This window comes from Aquarana catesbeiana, linkage group LG10 (genome assembly GCF_042186555.1).
Source record: "Aquarana catesbeiana isolate 2022-GZ linkage group LG10, ASM4218655v1, whole genome shotgun sequence".
NCBI lineage: Eukaryota > Metazoa > Chordata > Amphibia > Anura > Ranidae > Aquarana > Aquarana catesbeiana.
The window spans coordinates 26690645-26707166 of NC_133333.1; positions in this window are offsets into that span (position 1 = coordinate 26690645).

The following is a 16522-nucleotide window of genomic DNA, read 5'->3' on the forward strand; positions in this document are numbered from 1 at the left end:
TACAAGAACAGTGCCTAATGCTCCCGAAAAATCTTGCCAATGGAGATCATGAACATACAGTAACAGAAGATAAGTAACTTTTAAGTGTATTTGTACTATTATAGACCATAGGCTGTTTCGTTTGCTAGGCATTTTGCTTGTTATTGATATCTGTTAGTCTTGTATTGTATTCCTAAGATTGTAATAGTTTTGTATGTACAGCATCTTTGTATAGTAAAAGCACAATTTACACACTACAGAAATCTCAGCTTCCTTGCTTATACCACAGAGTAACCTTGCTAGATAGACGCAAGCAAAACATTTGGGGGCTCATGCCATGGTCTGTGCTATAGTTCAATTGAAGCAGACCTGTTTTTTCTGTAGTGTGTTGTGTAGCTTGTGCTAGGTAAAATGCTGCGTAAGCTGTTTGGGAAAAGCAAGGCTGCAGAGGGTTCTGGTGAACAGAAGGAAGTGTGCAGCTTACCTATCTGGGCCAGAGACAATGAGTGGGAGCCTCTTGCCAAAGAATTTTTGAAGTATGCTTCTCCCTTGAACCTAACTTGGGGTGATAAAGTCTCAGATCATTTTGTAGATTTTAGCCTTAAGGGGTTGGATTTAAGTAAAAAGGAGAAGAGGACAGTGTCCACAGTGGGCTGGTATCTCCTTAATGCTATTTACACTGAATCACAGAAAAGGGAGAAGGCAGAGGCAGAAGTTAAGGTATTAAAAGACCAGCTAGCAGTTGCTTCAGAGTGTGTGCGTTCAACTGCTAGTTGGGCTGATGAATTGCAAGAGAGGTGGGCAGCCCTCATGACCAAATCAATTAATGCCTTAAGGAAAAGAAAGGGCCGTAAACCTGTTAGTAAAGCCAAGGTACGTGCCATTGTCACATCCCAAAATTGGGATTGTGAGGATGTGCTTTCCTCAAATGATAGTGAGGATGAGGAGATAGAGTTTGATATTTCACATGATGATCTGCTAGTGCGAAAGAAAAAGTATGCCAGACCTCTCATTACTAAGCATAGGAAACGGCAACATGATAGAGAGGATATGGCAGATGGGGAGGTGCATTATCACAACCCCAGAGATGTTGAATTTGAAGAAGTACGGGAGTTTACACAAACTGAACTCCATGAGCTGGCAAAACAATACAAACAAAGGTCTGGGGAACCCCTAGTGAGGTGGCTCTTACGCTTATGGGATGAAGGGGCAGACAGTGTTGTTTTGTCAGGTAAGGAAGCAGTGACTATGGGAGTGTTAACCCATGATCCACAATTGCATCAGGCAATGCGAAAAGCCCGAGAGTTTAGCATGAATTTTTCACTGTTAGACCTCGTGAGAGATGGAATAGTCTGAGTATATGCTAGTCCTACTGACCTGGAAAATACCTACTCATGGAGAGCAATAGGAGAGGGTATTTCCAGGTTACGTGAGATGGGTTGTATAACAGGATTAAATACGTTTCCAGAATGGATGGGTTCAGATATGGAACCCTTTACATCTGCTCTGCGCTCTAAGCTGATGAAGTCTGCGTTATTTAATCTCAGGGCTCCATTATTGTCCTTGTTTGGAGGCCTGGGATTAAACAGCAAGATTCATGAAGCCACTACACTTTTAAGCCAGTTGGGGGAGCTAGAGGAGACTAAAACAAAACCTGTCAGGGCAGTAGATAAGGTCAAGGCCAGACAGGAAGAATACAAGCAGAAAAGAACAGAGAAGAAAGGGAATGGGGTAGAGAAGACAGGAGGTGAAGAGAAAACCAGGCAAGTTATTTCTAGGAAACAAATGTGGGTGGACCTATTAAAGGCAGGAGTACTTAAAGATGAGATAGATGGCATTTCTACTGCAGAAATGTCGAAGAGGTGGAAACATTTAGTAGGGAAAACTGTCAGGGTTAGAAACACTACTCCTAGTGAAGATAACACCAGCCTGGACTTAGAGAAAACAGAACAGACCCCTCCTGTTAGCCCCAAACCAATTCCCAAAACTGAACATGAACCCAAATCCCTTTATCCTGGGAAGGAGTTAGAGAGAATCAGAAAAGGGGATTGGGAGGTTCCTTATCCTTTATGAAGGGAAGGTGAGTCTCCTGTAATAACCGTGAGGGCAGTGACAGCAGGAGACCGACGCCCATATGCACCTGTCACTGTATGGTGGGGGAAGTCATCTTCTCCTACACATGTAATGGCTTTAGTTGATAGTGGAACTGAAGTTACACTTTTGCAAGGAAATCCTTCCCATCACAAAGGAGAATTGATTTATGTAGAAAGTATGGGAGGGCAAACTACACCAGCAGTTAGGATACGGGTGAAATTGGCTATTGGCAAGGGATCAGGATTTATGACAAATGTTTTGGTATCAGAGTTACCCGAAAATATTCTTGGGATGGATGTACTTCAAGGTCAGTCAATTCAGACTGAAAGAGGTACATTCACATTCGGGTATCCTGATAAAGCGTATCTGGTTAGGGCGGTGAAGGCTGTGGTCAGAGGTCATGCGAAATGGACCCCTGTCTACATTCCTCCACCAGAGAAGCCAGTCTGTCTCAAGCAGTACAGACTTCCTGGAGGCCACAAAGAAATTGGGGAGAGTATTCAAGAACTGTTGAGAGTAGGGATCCTTAGACCTGCTGTAAGTCCTTTCTCGTCTCTGGTGTTCCCAGTAAAGAAACCCGATGGGACGTATAGAATGACTGTGGATTACAGAGGTCTAAACAAAGTGGCACCTCCATTGAAGTCAGCTGTACCAGATATGATCTCAATTGTTGAGAAAATTGCTAAAAATGCAAGAGAATATCATACTGTGATAGACCTGGCTAATGCTTTCTTTTCGATTTTAATAGATCCAGAGTGTCAAGACCAGTTTGCTATGGTGTGGGACGGCCGCAAGTACACTTTCACTGTTCTTCCGCAAGGCTATCTTCATTCTCCAACGATTTGTTATGGACTGATTGCCAGAGATTTAAGTACCCTGAATTTGAAAGTCGCTGTGTTTCATTACATTGATGACATCATGATCTCTGGGACAAAAGAAGATGTAACTGAAGCACTGCACCTGCTGATAGAGCACTTGAAGAACAGAGGGTGGGCTATAAACAGAGACAAAGTCCAAGGACCTGCCACAGAAGTGAAATTCCTGGGAATGATGTGGACTGGGCCGCAGAGGAAAATTCCAGAGACAGTTGTGCAAACTATCCAGGCGCTGTCGCCCCCTACTACCAAAAAGGAGGCACAGAAGTTCATTGGAGTTGTGGGGTTCTGGAGATCGTTCATCCCACATCTTTGACTGATTCTGAGGCCTATATATAATGTCACCAGAAAAAAGACTGAGTTCTCATGGGGTTCAGAGCAGCGGACTGCATTCCTGGCTGCTAAAGAAGCTATTTTGTAGCATCAGGGATTAGGACCTGTGAGACAAGGGGTACCATTTCAGCTGGATGTAGTGGAGCAGAATGGAACCATATCTTGGAGTCTGTGGCAGCCAAATGAAAAGAAAGGACTGAGAGCAATACCCATTGGATTTTGGTCCAAACAACTGACAGGGGCACAGAAGAGATACATGCCCCTAGAGAAGTACCTGTTTGGGGCCTACACAGCACTTCAACATGTAGAGACCATTACAGGAAAGGACATAGTCACCATCCATACTGCATTGCCAATAGCAGGATGGGTGAGAGATAATGGACTGACCACTAGGGCAGCTGTAGCCCAGAACCAGACACTGATGAAATGGAAGTGGTACCTTCAAGAAAGAAGGGGTCACTTTTACCAGCCCCCGGCCAGAAGAAGACATTCCTGTGCTGCAGTCATCCCCCATTCAAGAGGCTCCACCATTTGAGTCTCTGTCAGAAGACATGAAGGAGTCAGCGTGGTTCACTGATGGTTCAGTCATAGTCACCTCATCTGGACGTAAATGGACAGCAGCAGCCTACAACCCAAGTACAGACACAGTCCTGCAGGAGACCGGAATTGGAGGGTCCAGTCAGTATGCAGAGTTGAAAGCTGTGGTGATGACTCTTCAGGAGGATCCTTCTTCCCATGTCACTATCTACACTGACAGCTGGGCGGTTTTTAAAGGACTGACAACTTGAATGCCCACGTGGAAGTCCAATGAATGGATGATTCATGGAAAGGTGGTGTGGGGAGGTAAGGAAGTCTGGGACTACATCTGGAAGGAAGCTCAGTCCTGCACCATAAAAGTGGGGCATGTTGATGCACATGTGCCCCTAGTGCCAGACTTTGAGAACTATAACAGAGTTGCAGATGAAATTGCCAAAGTGAAGGCAGTTGTGCCAATTGATCCTGTCTTGATGAACTTGGCCAACTGGGCGCACAAGCAATCTGGACATTTGGGGCAGAAAGCAACATATGAATGGGCACAGCAGAGAGGATTGCCTATATCCATGGACATGATAAAGACTGTAATAGGGAATTATGTGGAGAAGTGCGACAATGGCCATTGCAAAAGTACTCCACCGGGTCGATTAAGAGGGGTGAGAGGCCTGCAGCGATCTGGCAGATCGATTTCATCGGTCCCCTGCTCCGGGGAAACAATGGACTAAGATATTGTTGCACTGCAGTGGACACCTATTCAGGACTTATGCTTGTTCATCCCTGCAAACGTGCAGATCAAGCCGCAACGCTTCAACTGCTCCAGAAACTTGTCGTTGCTTATGGTTGTCCCAAACAAGTTCAAAGTGATAACGGCTCACACTTCACTGGATCAACAATACAGCAGTGGGCCAAAGATTCTGGAGTGTACTGGTTGTGCCACATCCCATACCATCCACAGGCAGCTGGTTTGATTGAAAGATACAACGGGCTATTGAAGGACCAGATATGCAAACTTACACCCACACATACACTAAGGGTGTGGGATCGGATCCTCACACAGGCAGTCATGTAGTTAAATTCTATGCCAATAGCCAAAAGCACACCATATGAGAGGATGGAAGGGGCTGGGGCACAGATTCCACAGCTGGAGTGCAGAGTTCAGTATTTATGTAAGGTTCCTGAAAGAACAGGGCTTAACAGATACCATGGTACTGCTTCCCATGACATAGAAACCAAGAGTGACGTATCTGAAGCTGAAGCCTATCTAGGAATGAGAGGGAATCTGGCAGGAAGGTTTGAAGTTACATTTGCATTGGCAGATGAGCTTCAAGACAGTGGCTGGGACTCTGACTGGTTAGTGGATACTTCCCAGCAAGAGTGGAAAGTGAGGCTACATAACAGCAAAGCTTCCAAAATAAACAGCAGTGATCTTCTGGGAAATATCAGTATATTTCCTCTCCTCCCTATTGATGTTCTTTGGGAGGGTCAGAAGTGGGTACAGGCAGGGGGCAAAGTGTTAGTCAGATATCCAGGCAAGAAGCCATTTAGAAGAGAGATTTTAGCTGAAGGGCCTGGATCTACTGTTTATGTATTATTAGAAGGAACAGATAATCCGCTTTGTTTTCCACTCCACAGTCTGTCTCCGATTTGATCCATAGGAAGACCAGAGAAAAGTGGTTACATGATGGAAAGAATGACAGAAGATCGCAAGAGCTGTGGAGAGCAAGGCCTTTGACGTATTTCAAGCCTGGACTTGTTTCTAAAGAACTTTAGAATGGACTTTCTAATGAACTTTTTTAGTTAAAGACTGAAACACCTTCTCAGTGACAGAAATGGGAGGTGTTGCTTTCAAGGAAAATGAATGTTTAAAATGAGTTTTCATAGTAATGAAGTGATTTTCTGTATGGAGTTTGAAAGGAAAAAAAAATAGGGCGGAATGTGTTGCGTTTGTTACAATATGATTTTTTTTTATTAATCAGACTTGATACATGGGACATAACATTACACAATAGTGGTTGGTTATAGAGATATTCTCAGTTTTTGGCTTTGAGTAGATTTCTCAAACAAATGCTGTTTTATACAATGGGGGTAGATATCATTGTTGTATTCAATGGACAGTTCAATTAACAGGCTATTGACTCTATAGCTACAGTAAACAAGTAAGACATTACTTGTTTGGGATTCTTTCAGCTTTCAAACTGAAAGAATGGCTGTTAAATTGCTGTCTTGGTTTGAGTATACAATGGTACGTAGATACCATTTTTGTACGTAGATACAGTTTTCAACAGTCCATTGTTTCTACAGCTACAGTAAACAGGCATGTTTTCTGTTGTTTGATAACTATGGCAAACAGCCTGATGCATAAAAGGGGTGAGTAGAGAGACACACACACACCATCATGCTTTGAAGATCAGAAGCCGCCACTCATGATACAAGAACAGTGCCTGATGCTCCCGAAAAATCTTGCCAATGGAGATTACGAACATACAGTAACAGAAGATAAGTAATCTTTAAGTGTATTTGTACTATTATAGACCATAGGCTGTTTAGTTTGCTAGGCATTTTGCTTGTTATAGAGATCTGTCAGTCTTGTATTGTATTCCTAAGATTGTAATAGTTTTGTATGTACAGCATCTTTGTAAAGTAAAATCACAATTTACACACTGCAGAAATCTCAGCTTCCTTGCTTATACCACAGAGTAACCTTGCTAGATAGACGCAAGCAAAACACGGTTACAGAGGGTCATACCCTCACCTAACCTTTACACTTCGGATCTTCTCTCCTGGGACACAAAAGAGCTCCTGATTGGGGTGTCAGGGAAGGAGAGGAGACCGATAACTTTATAAACTCATTCTAAACTAAGTATCAAACAATCTGTTAGATATCCATGTATATCTCTTGTTATTACTACAACAACGTTGTTGCACAACGTACAATGTACACATTGTTCCTTGTATTTACCTGTAAAATCTCAATAAAAATCAATTGAAGAAAAAAATAAAAAATTTAGTATATAGATAAAAATCAAATATTAAAATATCCACTGCACAAAGAAGTCAATCTATATACTTGTTTTGCTCTAAATTACATAAAATAGACTCCTCCTAGCTCACATGGTGTCATTTAATTATACCTGTGCACTTTTTCACAATATTGATTCTTATTGTTCATTATCCAAAGCATGGATGAGAAGCATCAGAGTAGATTTAATAAAACTGGAGGGTGCAAAATCTTGTGCAGCTCTTGATAGAAGCCAATCAGCTTCCAGTTTTTTTTTTTTGTCATTTTGTCAAAGCTTAATTGATCAAGCTAAAGTTAGAAGTTGATTGGATTCTATGCACAGCTGTACCAGATTTTACACTCTCCAGTTTTAGTAAATCAACCCCGTTGTGATAACAGTTTACAATAACATTACTATGGAAAAAAAGAAAAGAAAAACAAAGTCTATAATATTTTAGGAAAAGTTGAAACCATTTTTGGTGTATAACATGTATAAAATGATTGAGATTACTGCGTCTTTGGTCTTTGGTATTGCAGAGTAGAACAGAAAATCATTCTTCCAGTGTAGACCAGTCATCTCTCATGATAGATTCATTGTTGTGCATGTTGGATGCTGTGATAGATGGAATCTGAGGGTCTATTAAGATTCTTTAGGGGAAAAAATTAAATTAAAGAACTGTTTGGGCAATTTTATAAAATTTTTATTATTTATGTTTAAAAGAAACTCAGTAGGCGTGTATTATTCATTCAATAGGTTGGTATTTTCCATTCAAGCTATTTGTTAAGTCATCAAAGTTGTCTCTCTTATATTATATTATCTGGGAAAAAAAGACTATACGTTGCCTTTTAAAGAGAAATTAGCATCACAAGGATAAAATGATACACAAGCATACACCCATAGCTGAAATATTAGCTCTTAGTGGACCTATACATCTGCAATCATACCTGGTATACAGATTCTGTTCCTTTTGCATCATGGAGTTGAAAATCATTACTTTCCGTTCCTAAAATACCAAAGAAAAGTTTCTGAAACCCTTAATTGAATTTTTTTCTGTAGTAGACCTTTGTAAATCTATATACAATATATATCAATAAATATTGTAGGTGAATACAAAAAGCACTGGTGATTACTGAAGAGTAATTCCACCCAATCTTTATTTTTCCTTAAATTTTGACAGAATGCTAAAGGTTCAAATCTTAGGGGTTTTTTGTGCTGTCTGTGCCCCAACTAGGGAGATTCATACTCAATTCTTACCCAGACAACAATTGTTATTGAGATAGGAAACTGTGAAAAACCTGAAGAGAGAAGGTAATAAAAACCCGACAGAAGTTCTAAACCTTTCTATAAATAAGTAGTCAATGTATATAAGTGTTAAATAAAGAGTTGGCTTTAAATTGGGGCTGATATAAAAAACAATGCTTTGACTTATTTTTCGCAAAATACTGATTCCCACCTATTGACAATCACACTGAAAATTTTCCACTCATTTTTGTCCTGTTTGGAAAATAGCAACAATATTTTAGATGGCCTCTGTAAATTACCCACTTTTTACCGCCTTATTAAATAAAAAATCAATGTTTTCTATTGATTTATGATACAAACCAGGTAAAATAGATACAACTAACAAATAAAAGGAAACATTCAATATACATCATACTTACTACATTAAAAACTCAGACAAGACACTAACAAACATACATACAAAAACTGTATTTCCAATAACCCCTAGTCTTTTTATTGTAACAGCACTGTTCATTCCCCTTAAAAAGGAACAAAATAAATCAAAGAAATGTATTATTTAGACTTACTAGACCTTCCTACCCACACAACCTATCCTGCCTACCTCTTCCTTACCCCCTTCTTTTCCCATCTCCAACCATCTTCCATCCACCACCTACATACACGTGTTGCAACCTTACAAAATAATCTCAGTCGTGAGTTGTATTGTAGTGTCCCCCCAAACACCCCCCCTAAATAAATATATCCCCATCAGAAAGAAAATCTGTATATTTCTCAAAAGGAGATGTGTATTTTTGTTAATCCTCCTACCCCCCCCCCTTTACCTCCCCCTCAGGCCCTTATAGTCATTAGTACAACATTTATTTGACTGCATATCTATTTCTTTGGGTGAGTTTGAACAAAAGCATCAGAGATAAGAGGAAAAATAAAGTTTATTTTACTGTGTTTTTTCTTCTCCACGTGTCTCTTGATGAAGCAGAAGACTCCCAGTCCGAGCAAAAGCAAAATAAAGATGTTACCAATTACAATCCCAATAATTATTTGATTATCCATGCACCTAGAAGCTAAAAAAAGAGAGCATTCAACAACAATCTCAAAAGAGTTTTAACTGTTTCAATTGTATCTGCAGTTTTTGCTTAACGTGGTTGTAAGGTCATTTTTTTTTACACTGCAATAATAAATATATTATACTTACTTGCTCTGTGCAATGGTGTTACATAAAATACCCCCAAACCTTCCCTTCTGGGGTCAATGCTCTAGGCTCTGCCTCTTCTCCGTTTTCCACCTTGAAATGGAATTCTATTCTAGTTTGAAAATGGGTAGTTTTTTTTCCTTCCAATCTGATCAGTGTGGTCTCTTTACTATCACTCCTCCATAGGTGTTTCTCGCTGAAATACTTGCCCTTTCTCTGGTGCTGTCTCCATAGACAAAATAGTCACATACCCATGATGGCACTGACAGTACAAAGATTCAGCAAGTGTTTGCTGGTGATTGGGTTCCAGTGCTGAAGAAGAGACTAAAAGGAAGAAGACCTTGTGTGTCACATAGCTGGCCAGGAGATGTGTGGAAAAAAATAAATAAATTAGAGGGCCTCAGGGAGGGTGGGTTAGTAGGGGAAGGTAGCTTAACTTGGATTTTAAAGTAGAACTATAGGCAAAACTTTTTTTATTTTTAAAAATGGATGGATATAACCCCTGTCAGATTTTTTTCCTTAATCTGTATCCCATTGAGGAGATTTCCCTTCACTTCCTGACCCATAGCCAAAACAGGAAGTGAGAGGAGATCCCTTCAAATTAAGGGAATTTCTTGAGGACCCCCAGGTCACCAGAACTAGTGTCCTCATTGGAAGATTTCCCCTCTATTACTTCTCTGGGTACAATGCAAAATATGGAATTTTCTTTTACTTTCACATTTCAATGAGAATGGTAAACCGGACAAATAGAGAGGGGGGTCTCCTTAATGGGGGCATAGACAGCAATAAAAACTGACAAGAGTTGTAATCCCTCTCCACTCTATCCAAAACTAAAAAAAAAAGAGGGTTGCCTTAAGTTAACCCTCCTGGCGGTAATCCCGAGTGTGGCTCGGGGTTAAATTTCAATACCATTAGCGGTAACCTTGAGCCACACACCTCATTGCAATGCAAAATCCTGGTCCAGGCAACTTACCTTGTCCCCAGGATCCTGCGATGTCCCCCTGCTGTGTCCCCCACCGGATCCTCCGAAAACAGCAATAGTAAATTAGAACACTTGCAGAATTGAGCGATAGTGAATTGTGGGGAAATTCATTTTATTATATCATTATTTTTATAATTTTTTATAGTTATTTTTTATATTATAATTTATGATTTTGTGTTTTAAACTTTATCATACCCGAGATGTCTACTAGACTCTTGTTTGGACAGATTTAAGTGTGTTATTAAGTCTGATATTACAATATAAAACGGCAAATTTCTATGCAAAACAATGTACCGCTTAGACATTCAAAAATCTGACATAATCATACCGCCAGGGAGGCTACACTTCAACTCCTTAGAGGGAGGAAAAGAGTGATGGGCTTTTCAACTCAGAAATTTGTTGTGTAAATTATAGATCTTCTGGACGTTTTCCATGCCATGGTGGAGTTACACTCATTTCTATAGTGTATTGTAAAAAAAAAAAATAGGAATGGGTAAAGAATGAGAAGGAGGGCACAAGCATATGGGCATGCGTTTGCCCCTCCCTTTCTTAATATAAAAAAAAAGTAAAATATAAAAAGTAAAAAATGTATGTATATGCAAAATAGAAACAGGTGGAAAATGGGGACAAGGAGACTGGGATATGCATCACGTGACCTCTGGAAAATTCCCAGAAGGTCATGTGATGTAATTGTAAAATTCTAGAAGTGGGGCTTATTATAAATAGGACCCCGCTCTGAGTTAAACCACCAGTGGGTCTGTCACAGCTGAAGGAGCTCCACCTCACCGCTGTCATGTCCACTAAATCACTAGTGAGGCAAGTTCTGGAGCGGGCAGGTAGCAGCGGGGAGAGAAGAATGGCTACAGCGGTGCCTCCATGTGGCTGACGAAGAAGAGACATGGTGGGGACAGAGAACAGAAGAAACAGATGAGAGAAATGAAGGCTCTCCTTTTAACCACCTGAGGAGAGGAAGACCGCCATTAAGGAGCCCTGAACAGAGCAGTCAGAGCCACAGGGGTCCGCCATCCCGGCCGCCCCCCCCCCCCCCACCTCTGGGTATTACAGAACAGCAGCAGACACCACTGGAAAATGCGGCTCGCGGTGGCTGGACATATTAGAGCAAGTCAGAGGAATAAGAAAAAACTGAGGTTTCTATCCCCATCACCACCCAGAAGAGGCAGAGGTAGACCCATTCAAGTTATTCAGAGTGGGGAACATGAGGAGATTCCAGTCACAGGAGCGGTTGCTGGGCAACAGGCTAGTCACAGCTCCAAGCAAGTAAACCATGAAAGCAGCCTAATGTCAGAGCATGGGCAGCCAATACCCTCACTGACCAGCGGAGGAAACAGCGAGCAGCATATAGCTACTCCCATTTACAACAATGCACCAACACCACCTAGTGTTCACGGTGAGTTATACAACTTACTAAGTAATATTAATGAATCTATTGCAAAATTATCTGGCAAAATGACTGCAAATGTGAATGTGAGTCCTAATTATGCAGCAGTATGGTCTAATAATACAAGTAATATGAATACAGTGGAAGATGGAATTAGCACTAATTATGTGGCAAACTCTAATGGTTTAAATTCTGTAGTAGAAATTCCTGTGTCCTCCAGCATTTCTCGGGCTACTCCATCAGTTCCTGAAACATGTATGAAAGAAGCACTACCGTGTGAGATCTCACCACTGGGATATCATCTTTCCAATCAAATAAAAGAAAAAATCTGGAAGGGTGAGTTTATAGACATAATGGCACTATTGCCATCTTCCAAAGATTTTATAACAAAATCTGGGAGAAAACTTGAGGAAAAAAGTGAAGATGATAGGCAGAGACCAGTGGCGAGATCATTTCATAACTGGCTTCAGTCATTCACAATTTATGCAAGCGTTCTGGGTGAAAAACACGCAGAATTCTTTTGAGGACTTTTTCAGCATCTGGAACATGTATTGGAGGCATACAAGAGTTTCGGAGGATTAGGATGGTATAATTACGAAGAATCATGCAGACAAAAACTGTCTCTTTATCCATTGTTAAAGTGGCGTATAAAAGACGTGGAGCTATGGTTTAATTTAATATTGCCACAAAAATCTACATTTTCTAAGCCAGCACCCACGTCTTTTATCTCACCATACAAAGAAGGTTTCTGCTATGCATTTAACGAAACACAATGCAGATGGGGTAATGCCTGTAAATATAGGCATGAATGTTCACAATGTTCAGGTACACACCCATTAGTTAAGTGTTTCAAAAGGGGTTATTTTCAAGGACAGAGAGAACATATTGCAAAAAGCACGCACACCAGTGAGATTAGCAAGAATGTTTGGTTGGAAATTTATCCAGACCAGGAGTGTCATGAAAAAGGTTCACCCGTTGGTGGTGCTGTCGGTCTTTGGGATTGCAGTACCAGTGTCCACCAGCAGGTGTCTTCCAATACCCAGGACCTGTAATAAGAGGACTCACCTGCTGGTGGCACTGTTGCATCCTTGGGCCGTAGTACCGGTGTCCACCAGCGGGTGTATTCCGGCAGTGTTGAGCAGACAGCACCTGCTGCGCTCAGGTGTAACGTGAGGTCAATTACTGCAGTCTGATAAATATCCGGCAAGCCCTCACATGCTTGCCTTGGTGTCTCTCTCCCTGCGCCCTGACCTTGCTGCCTGTTATCCTGACCTTGAGCCTGCATCTGTCCTGTCCTGATCTGATCCGATCCCAAGCCCATCCTGGACCTGTCCCTCCTGTTCTTGATTACCTTATATCCCTGCCCTGTAGCCTATCCATCCGTCCTCTCCCTGTCCTGTTGGTTTCCCGTCCTTACCAATCTGCTGATTCCCTGTGTATGACCTCGGCCTGGCTTTTGTTTACGATTCCAATATCTCCATTTATTTGTATATGCTATTTGTTGTTTGTGGGTCTGTGGTTACTGTCAGGGAATTTAGTAGACCAGACTGTGTGGACTGCACTGAGGAAACCAGAAACGTATGTAAGTGAAAAATAATGGTGTTTATTAAATAGGTGACAAGTAAGTGAAATATAAACAGTGCAAAACCAACCACAGACCCACAAACAGCAAATGGTATATACAAATAAATGGGAAATATCGTAATCGTAACAAAAGCCAGGCCAAGGTCATACACAGGGGAATTAGCAGATGGGTAAGGACGGGAAACCAACAGGACAGGGAGAGGATGGATGGATAGGCTACAGGGCAGGGATACAAGGTAATCAGGAACAGGAGGACAGGTCCAGGATGGGCTCGGGATCGGATCAGGACAGAACAGATGCAGGCTCAAGGTCAGGAAAACAGGCAGCAAGGTCAGGGCGCAGGGAGAGAGACACCAAGGCAAGCATGTGAGGGCTTGCCGGGTATTTATCAGACTGCAGTAATTGACCTCACGTTACACCTGAGCGCAGCAGGTGCTGTCTGCTCCACACTGCTGGAATACACCCGCTGGTGGACACGGGTACTACGGCCCAAGGATGCAACAGTGCCACCTGCAGGTGAGTCCTCTTATTACAAGTCCTGGGTGTTGGAAGACACCCACTGGTGGACACTGGTACTGCTATACAAGAGACCAATAGCGCCACCAATGGGTGAACCTTTTCATGACAAGGAGACAGCCAAAATTTTAGTTAATGGATTTTCAAATGGTTTCCCATTGCCCATATTCAGTGGTAATGGCTGTATTATGGTTGAAAATCTAAAGTCTGTTAATCTATTCCATCATATTGTAAAATAAACGTTAAATAAAGAGGTATTGCAAGGCCGTATGGCTGGTCCTTTTAAAATTCCTTCATTTATCAACTTTAGAATCTCGCCATTAGGTATTATCCCAAAAAGGAACACAACTCGTACAGGCTTATACACCACCTGTCATACCCAAAGGGGGCATCTTTAAATGATGAGATTGAAGAAAGTTTGTCTTCAGTCTCATACTGCACATTTGAAGAGGCAGTCTTTAACATCAGAAAATTCGGTAGGGCAGCTTTGTTAGCCAAGATGGATATAAAGGTGGCTTTTTTCGTTTATTACCAATAGCTCCAGAGGCATATAATTCATTAGGCATTCATTTTGAAAACAACTTTTATTATGATATGTGCCTACCTATGGGCTGCTCAATATCTTGCGCCTATTTTGAAAAATTTGCCAAGGTTTTTGGAATGGGTGGTAACATTTGAGTCTGGATATACAGGAATCCTATATTTTCTGGATGACTTCCTATTCATAGGTACTGCAGACTCCCCTATCTGTTATTTCATGCTTCAGTTTTTTGGTAAGATTGCTGAATACTTTGGTAAACCAGTGCTTCCTACATCTTTAAAACAATAACCAAAGAATGTCCAGCGCTCTGAATGTCTCATAAACAGTTTCCAGCAGTCCAATAATAAAGGTTAAGAGATTTAATGTTTGTGTATGATAAAAACACTGTAATAAAAGCAATAAATGAACAGTATGTCATCCTATGTTAATAACACTGTAGGACACTTGAATAAGAAAGTTTCTAACAGCCAGAAGTTCCAATCAGCAGCAGGCAGTTTAAGACTGGAGATCCATCCAAAAAACCTAACCCCAGGCTGGGAAGCAGATGGAAGGGAGTTGGAGGGGAGATGGAAGCCCCAGCCCGCCAAACTCAGGGGATCCACACTGTAAAAATCAGCTTAAGATGGAGAGGCTCACCGATTCCGGAGGACAGATCTGTGGATGTGATGTGAAGGCAGGCTGTGAATCCACCGGGAGGGAAAGGTCTCACAGACGCTCTGTGTCAGGGGATGATGACGTCAGCCCAGCTGGAAGAGGAAGGCGCGGCTTCACACAAGGGAACCGCCGGAACAACAGTTGATAGCGCTGGGCAGCTGCAATGCCGGTCTGTGTCCCCTCTGACTGGAAAAACCTCAGTGGGAGGCAGTGACACTTGGTGAAGCCGTAATGGTAGTGATAAAACTTATCAAGAGGTGACAAGGTGGACAGGAAGCCACCAGGGGACAGGCTGGGGGCATAAACCAATGAGTCTGCCGGTTTCTGTCACCTCTGCATGGAGTGAACCTCAGGAAAAAGTGATGGCAATCAGGAAGTCTAGTGAACCACATGGGCTGCCAGCCAGAAGTAGATAGATGGAATTGGCAGGCGAATGGGAGAACGCTGTGTGTGGACCATATGAGGCTCCCACGGGTGGGTAAAAGAGAGGATGGATTCACCGTGGCATGGTGCTGAGTGGAAACTCTGTTAGTAGTTGCCTTGACGACGCGTTTCGCGCGTTTGCGCTTTTTCATAGTCCTATTCATGTACCCTCTATGGTCTCTAGCAATGGGAAATAATACAGCCTCCATTAGAGTCTACAGCATTCAACACTTGTTAGATTCCCATGCCCCCACCTCTATGGTTCCTTCTTTGGACCTCTATGTCATTAGTGAGTCCTGTAATGATGAAGGGGTCAGAGGATGAAACCACAGTACATGCCATGGGACACGGGAATCTGACGCTTCCAGAAGGCTGCAGGGCTGGAACGTAGTGGAGGTAAGCAACATGAGACCAAATTGGTGACTATACTGCTTATTCTATTGCAGCAAACTGGAAGTTTCATTGTGTTAGAGACAGGGTCTCTTTGATAATCTCTAAATACTTTAGAGCCCATTTTAATTTGTGTGGTGCATTAAAGCGGTAGTAAAGAGCAGCATTAAAAAAAAAAAAAAATCCCCTGCAAGTCAATGGCATAAGGTGCTAGTATGCATAGCATACTAGCTCATTATGAAATACTTATACTCGCACTGTCACCACTGACAGGGCTTCCATCGTCCGCCAGGGTTCGCGGACTTCGACTGTATGAGTGGCCATGACGTCACTCCCGTGCATGGGCGTGGGAGCCCTCACCTGCTGCACAGAGCTCTGAAGCTACAGCACAGTATGCCGAACCTTCAGAGCGCATGCACCGGTGACGTCGCTGGCTGCATCCAGTGTAACTCTCTCCTAAACACCGCAAGTTTAGAAGATATTCACTGTACATACAGGTAACCCTTCTTATAGGCTTACCTGTAGGTACAAGTTAAAAACATGATTTTACTTCCACTTTAATGCATGTGCACTAACATGCTTTATGTTACGAGTTAACATGCATTGTATTAAGCTGCCCTATTGAAATCAATGATCTCCTGGTGCAGCGCACCAATACAGATAAAAAATTGGACAGGTCACAAATATTTTGCCACAACACACTATGGTACATTGAAACACACATGCATTGCCTTAGTACATTTAAATGCGATTCAAAATGAATGTCAACACAGGTGACATGTGTTGCC